Below are 8,229 nucleotides of genomic sequence, written 5' to 3' on the forward strand. Positions count from 1 at the left end.
CCCTCTTTCTCTACTTTCCCCCCTTTTCCTCTCTGTTTCTCCTTCTCTCTCCTTTTCTCTCTTCCTCCCTCTCTCCCCACAGATCCACCTGATGCTGAAGTCAACCTCTTCACTTCCCAAAACAGAAAGGGAATGCACTGAAATGGCCAAGGAAGCTTGAGTAAAGGGTAAGGGAGGTTGAGTGATTTGAAGATCATTGTCACTGAAGATGAAGAAATGCAAATTCAGACTAAAGTAAAGCTACTGATTTTAGAGTGGTTTCTAGTTACTCCCAAGACCCTGACCATTTGCAAAGGAAAAATCATATCCAAACTGTTTATTTTTTACTAATCCTTTACTAAGTCATTATGAAATTTTTCGATTTAACAGGGAGGGGGCTTTTTTAGTAAAATTTTTATTGAACCGTAACATAGATTCAGGTAAGTGACAGATCATAAGTGCACAGCTTGATGAGTTTCCACGAAGTGAGCACATCTGTATGCCCATATCAAGAAACACAACATGACCAGAACCCCACCCAAACTCCCCTCTTGTATCCCCCTCCTGTCACTACCCAACAGGCTTCTTAAATTTTTTTGTCGTGAAATATTTCAAACATAGAGACAAGAATAAACACTATTTTAATGAACACCTATGTACTGACAATCCGCGAAGCATTGTCAAAACTTCATGTGATACCGCATACCACTTTCTGCTGTGGTTCATTTTTTTTTTTTTTTTTTTCGGTACACGGGCCTCTCACTGTTGTGGCCTCTCCCGTTGCGGAGCACAGGCTCCAGACACGCAGGCTCAGCGGCCATGGCTCACGGGCCCAGCCACTCTGCGGCATGTGGGATCTTCCCGGACCGGGTCACGAACCTGCGTCCCCTGCATCGGCAGGCGGACTCTCAACCACTGCGCCACCAGGGAAGCCCTCAAATTTTGTTTTAAAGAAAAAACTTAAATACATTTGGGACATCCTAGTTAAATGAACAAGGTTCACTGGACATCCACAAATAGCTTTAAAGCACCTACCATGTTCCAGGCCCTTTCATGTGATCATCTCTCTTTATTTGAAAATAATACTTGTACATGATTAAAAATACAAATGATGCAAAAAAATATACAGGGGAAAAAAAATCTCCTTTCCACCCCAGTCTCCAGTTCCTTAGCTTCTCTCCCTAGGGGCAAATATAATGATCAGTTTATAGCATAATTTTACAGATGTCTCTCTCTGTATTTAGATATGGATACATAAAAGGATATAGATATATGGGTGTATGTATACGTGTAAGAATTGTATAAAGATCTATCTATCTCTTGGATGTCTACGTGTGATATTGGATATCAATCTCTGTTTATATATCCTTATCTATATAATCCTTATACATGAACATACATACATATATTTATATCCTTTTATATACCTATACCTATGTATACAGAAAGACAGGTCGACAGATCTATTGATAACTATTTATCTGTCTATCTATAACCATCTTTCTGTCTACCTAGAGAGAGAGATGGGATGGCATGATTTCTTACACAAATCATGTCATATTTTATGTGCTCTTCTACATCTTATTTCATTATTCATATATCTTGCAGCTCATTTTTTAATGCTTATGGATCTCTCATTCTTTTTTTTTAATAAATTTATTTTTTTATTTTTATTTTTGGCTGCATTGGGTCTTCGTTGTGTGCGCAGGCTTCTCATTGGGTGCCTTCTCTTGTTGCTTAGCATGGGCTCTAGGCACGTGGGCTTCAGTAGTTGTGGCACTCAGGCTTAGTAGTTGTGGCTCATGGGCTCTAGAGCACAGGCTCAGTAGTTGTGGCTCACAGTCTTAGTTGCTCCGCGGCATGTGGAATCTTCCTGGACCAGGGCTCAAACCCGTGTCCCATGCATTGGCAGGCGGATTCTTAACCACTGCGCCACCATGGAAGCCCTCTCATTCTTTTTCTAAATTTTATTTTTAATTGAAGTACAGTTGATTTACAATGTTTCAGGTATACAGCAAAGTGATTTAGTTATACATGTATATCTAAATAGGTATTCTTTTTCAGATTCCTTTCCACTATAGGTTATTACAAGACATTGAATATAGTCCCCTGTGCTATACACTAGGTCCTTGTTGATTATCTATTTTATACACAGTAGTGTGTATCTATTAATTCCAAATTCCAAATTTATCCCTCTTCCCTGCTCATTCTTTTTAATGGCAGACTATCATATCATTATATATCATGAAATATAAAATGTGTTCCTATTGATGAATACCTCTTTTAAATCTTCACAACAACCCTGTAAGGCGGGTATTATTGTCCCAACCCTTTTTTTTTTTTTTTTTGCCATATGTCACGACTTGTGGGATCTTAGTTCCTTGACCAGGGATGGAACCCAGGCCCCCTGCAGTGGAAGCATGGAGCCTTAACCACTGGACTGCCAGGGAATTCCTTGGCTCTCCTAAGAGGCCAAGTGACTTGCGCAGGATCACACTGCTAGCCTGTATTTTAACCCAAATATTATTTCACAGCCATCTGAATTATTGGGAGATTTGCTGCTTTAGAGCTAGACGCTAACAATGTTTGAGTTGCCACAACTTGGTCTTATGAAGAAGATGGATGGGAGTGAGGACAGCAAAGTAAAAAAATCCCCGAGGATGTCTTCCTTTGTGAGTATAACTAGGTTCTGTAACTGGAGCCAAGCAGAACGTGGGTGTTTTTAACGGATGAATTTTGTTAATGCCTAGATTTTAATGAGGTCCTTAATGGTTCCAGAGCAAGAAGCACACCCTGGAGGAAGTTTTGATCAGTCTGGCATCTCCGGTTCATTGTGGGCGTCACATGGACCTAAGCAAATTGCTTCTCTCCAGTGCCTGTAATAATGTAACCAGCAAGCAGAAAGGTGATAATCATTACTGGCAATTGAATAGCAATTTCAAATGCATAAAGGCATGTCAAACTCATAACAAACTTGTAGGTAGGCAGGAAAAGCAGCTATTACTAACCTCATTTTACAAATGAGAAAACTAAAACTCTGAAAGAGCAGGAAATGGTTAAGCTAGTGACAGAGTGAGGTCCTCTGATTTAGAAGCCCCAGAAGACTCTTCTGAATGTATAATTTTATTTTCTAATACTGACCACAGTGGAATAAATCATAATTTGGAAGGTGAGTGGACTGAGAGGAGGCAGAGAACAGAGCACGGGGAAGGGAAGGAGGTGGTGTTGACTCCTTGTTGGGACTAAATCCTGGGTACAATGCTCTCTTACTCAACTCCAGCCACTGAGGCCTCAGCTCGGGCAGACCCAATGCCCCACTTTTAAAACAAATATCTTGAAACATTTTATGAAATTAATAGATAATATAAACTTCTGACACACACTATTTTATTTTACTTTGTGTGTGTTTTATTCTCCCAAATAGCCACCAAGCTCCTTGAAGACAAGGATAGTATCTTGTATGTCTTAGTAGCCCCTTCAGTGCATTTCCCATAGTATGTGTTCGATAATGTGTTCTTTTCATTATTATTATTGAAAGACAATAATAATAATAAATATTGAAGACATATACAGCTGAGTGCACCAACTGTTTTGACTTCTACCGTAATCTATTAGTTTTGCCTTTTCTTGAGTTTCATGTAAAAAGTAGAATTATAAGGTATGCCCACTTTAGTGTTTGGCTACTTTCAGAAGCCTATAAGATTCATCCATGTTGTTACATGAACTGAAAGTTCCTTCTTTTTTGATTGCTGAATAGTCTTCAATTGCATGGCTATGTCACAATGTATTAATTCTCCTGTTGATCTGGGCTCTTTCCAGTCTTGGGCTATTGTGAATAAAGCTTTTATCAACATCTTGATACAAGTCTTTTTGTGGACATAAATACTTATCCTCTTGGGTGGGATAGCTGAGTCATTGAGTAAGTGTATATTGAGCTTCAGTAAATAGTGCTGTGCTCTAAGTATATTTATAAAGGAAAAATAGGAAAAAAATTTTATTGAAAATATGCATTTAAACATGTAAATGTTGAGACATGATTTCCGTAGAAGATATAAAGAAATAGAGATTTGCACCTATTTGCAATGACATAGTTTGGATTTATGAAATGACGATTATCATATGAACAAACGTTGAATTTTTTTCTTCATATTTGATATTTTGAAATAAGTATGTGTATATATACTTAGCATTTTTATGTGTACTTAGAATCACAGTGAATGAGACACTGGGTGTTGCCTTTAGTGAGGGGATTTTCCAAATACAGCAAAAAGCTCTTGGTAAATGTTCAAACAAAATGAAGTACAGTCTTCCTTCAATGAACATGATAGTTGAAATCCTGGAAAATTTACATATATTAAAACCAAGCAAGATATACTTTGGGTTCACATGTAAAATGGAATTAGATGTCTGGGTTGCGGGGAGACAGTGAAAAGCCACTCAGGCGTAGGAAAATTACTCTTCACACAGGACCGTGTTGTGCATGGCAGGATGGCTAGGCCCTCACCCTCTGAAGGGTTCTGCTCCATTTACAGTGAGATTCAAAATCCCACAAACTTCCAGAATGACGATAGAGGGCAATACCACCCCATTGAGTACCACTGTTCAAGACCTGTTCTGTAAAAACAACCATCTGTGGCTTATTATATTTAACCTAATTAATTGATATTAAATGAAATTAAAAGTTCAGTTTCTCAGGCATACTAACCACATTTCAACTGCTTAAAAACCACACGTAGCAAAAAGTACCCACAGAGAAAAGCCCAGATCCAGATCGTTTCACTAGTTAATTCCTCAAATATTTAAAGAATTAACACCAGTTCTTCACAAACTCATCCCCAAAAATAGTAGAGGGAACACTTCCCAACTCATTCTCTGAGGCCTGCATTGCCTGGGTATCAAAACCAGACAAAAATGACACGAGAAAAGAAAATTTCAGACCAATTTCTCTTACGAATAGAGGCATAAAAATCCTCAGCAAAATACTAGAAAATCTAATACATAGACCATGACCAAGTGGTATTTATCAGAAATGCAAAGTCAGCTTTACATATGAAAATGAGTATTAATTCGCTAATACACCATATCAATAGAATAAAGGACAAAAAACACACGATCATTTCAATAGATGAAAAAAAAAGCAGTTGACAATATTGAAAACCCCTTCATGATCAAAACACCTAACAAACTAGGAATAGAAGGGAACTTCCTCCATATGATAAAGGGCATCCACAAAAAATCCACAGCTAATATCATACTTAATGATGAAAGACTAAAAGCTTTTTCCCTAATATCAGGAACAAGACAAGAATGTCTACTTCTATTTGAATGTTGAAGAATGTTGCCACTTCTATTTAATGTTGTAATGGAGGCTCTAGTCAAGGCAATTAGGCCAGAAAGTGAAATAAAAAGCATCCAGATTAGAAAGGTTTGTAGAGGACATAATCTTGTATATAGAAAATCCTAAGGAATCTACAAAAACCTATTTGAACTAATAACAAGTTCAGCAGAGTTGGAGCATAAAAGATCAATAGACAGGGCTTACCTGGTGGCGCAGTGGTTGAGAGTCCGCCTGCCGATGCAGGGGACACGGGTTCGTGCCCTGGTCTGGGAGGATTCCGCATGCCGTGGAGCAGCTGGGCCCGTGGGCCATGGCCGCTGGGCCTGCGCGTCCGAAGCCTGTGCTCCGCAACGAAAGAGACCACAGCGGTGAGAGGCCCGCGTACAGCAAAAAAAAAAAAAGATCAATAGACAAAAATCAATTGTATTTAAAAAAAAATCAATTGTATTTCTAGACACTTGTAATGAAGAATCCAAAAAGGAAATTAGGAAAGTAATTCCATGTACAAAAGCAACAAAAAGAATAAAATACTTAGGTATAAATTTAACAAAAGAGGTGCAAATATATACGATGAAAACTACAAAGCATTGTTGAAAGAAAATAAAGATCTAAATAAGCAGAAAGACATCCTATGTTCATGGATCATAAATTAGTGCATTCACTGCTGTGGCCTATGTTCAAGCCCTGGATGGGGAACTAAGATCCCACAAGCTGAGTGGTGTAGCCAAAAAAAAAAAGTTTTGTTCTTTTTTTATTCCACATGTAAGTGAAATCATACAGTACTTGTCCTTATCTATCTGACTTATTTCACTTACTATAATGCCTTTAAGCTTCATCCATGTAGTTGCAAATGGTAGAATTTCCTCATTTTTAACGGCTGAATAATATTCCATTGTGTATATATATATATATATATATATATATATATATATATATATATTCCACAACTTCTTCATCATTCATCCATCAATGGACACTTAGGTTGTTTCCATGTCTTGGCTATTGTAAATAATGCCGCTACGTACATAGGGGTGCAGATATCTTTTCAAATTAGTGTTTTTGTTTCCTTTGGATATATTTGCAGAAGTGGAATGTCTGCATCATATGGTAGTTCTTTTAATTTTTTGAGGATCTTCTATACTGTTTTCCATAGTGGCTGTGCAAATTTACAATCCCACCAACAGTGCCCAAGTGTTCCCTTTTCTGTACAACCATGCCAGCATTTGTTACCTCTGGTCTTTTTGATGATGGCTAATCTAAGAGGTGTGAGGTGACATCTCATTGTGGTTTTGATTTGCATTTCCCTAATGACTAGTTGGCCGTGCCACTCAGCTTGCGGGAAAGCAGTTCCCCAACCAGGGATTGAACCCAGGCATGGCAGTGAAAGCCCCGAATCCTAACCACTAGGCCACCAAGGAACTCCCATGAATAGTGCTGTTGAACATCTTTTCAAGTACCTGTTGGCCTGTTGGCCTTTCGTATTTCTTTGGAGAAACATCTATGCAGTTCCTTTGCCCATTTTTAAATTGGATTATTTCCTTTTTTTGCTATTGGATTGTATGATTTCTTTATATATTTTGGATATGAACCCAGCAATCTGTACTTTTTTATTTATTTATTTATTTTATTAGTTTATTTTTGGCTGCACTGGGTCTTCATTGCTGCACGTGGGCTTTCTCTAGTTGCAGTGAGTAGGGTCTACTCTTCGTTGTGGTGCACGGCCTTCTCACTGCGGTTGCTTCTCTTCTTGCAGAGCACGGGCTCTAGGTGCGCGGGCTCAGTATTTGTGGCGTCCAGCCTCAGCAGTTGTGGCGCATGGGTTTAGTTGCTCCGCAGCATGTGGGATCTTCCTGGACCAGGGATCGAACCCATGTCCCCTGCATTGGCAGGCGGATTCTCAACCACTGCACCACCAGGGAAGTCCAGCAATCTGTGCTTTAACAAGCCCTCTGGTGCACACTAAAGTTTGAGAACCACTGGCATAAGGCAATGTAAAATGTAAAGGCAGGATTCAAACCATAGCATGATCTAAGCTAACATATACTGAGTGCTATGGTTTCCCAGGAGCTCATGTAATTTCCACAACCACCTTATGCTGTGTTGATACTATTGTTATTCCCATGTGACACGTCAAGAAATTAAGGTGCAGAGAGATGGAGAGACTTGCCTAAGATAATAGAGCTACTGAATAGCAGAGTTGGGACCCCAAAACCAGGTTTCTCCACTGCCAAAGCCCCTGCTATCAAGCACTGTGTCAGCACTTCCCCTGAGTGTGGGCCACAAGCATTACTGGTAGAGATGAGGTGGCCTCAGGCGGTAGTACCTGAATGTTCATTTTACCCTCCAGCAGCTATGTATTTTTTAAAAATATTTATTTATTTGGCTGCGCCAGGTCTTAGTTGTGGCCTGCAGGATCTAGTTCCCTGATCAGGGATCTAGCCCGGACCCCCTGCGTTGGGAGCTCAGAGTGTTAACCACTGGACCACCAGGGAAGTCCTATGTATTTATTTTAATGTGTCATAGAAAAAATATATATAACTAGCATTCCAAACTCATGATTTCAATAGTAACATCGTTTCCCTTTAAAATGAGTGAATTTTATTAAAAATTAGTTGCGTTAATGAAAAGTATTTATTTGGCCATGCTGTGAGGCTTGTGAGAACTTAGTTCCCTGACCAGGGATTAAACCCAGGCCCTCAGCAGTGAGAGTGCTAAGTCCTAACCCCTGGACCACCAGGAAATTCCCTTTAATGAAAAAAAAATTTTTTTTTTAGCTGCACCACATGGGATCTTAATTCCCCGACGGAACCTGTGCCCCCTGCCGTGGAAGCACAGAGTCCTAACCACTGGACCGCCAAGGGAATTCCCAAAAAATCTTAATAAATGTACTGTTATGCACAGATATCGCAAAT

Source organism: Orcinus orca, chromosome 16, assembly GCF_937001465.1.
Source record: "Orcinus orca chromosome 16, mOrcOrc1.1, whole genome shotgun sequence".
Classification (NCBI taxonomy): Eukaryota; Metazoa; Chordata; class Mammalia; order Artiodactyla; family Delphinidae; genus Orcinus; species Orcinus orca.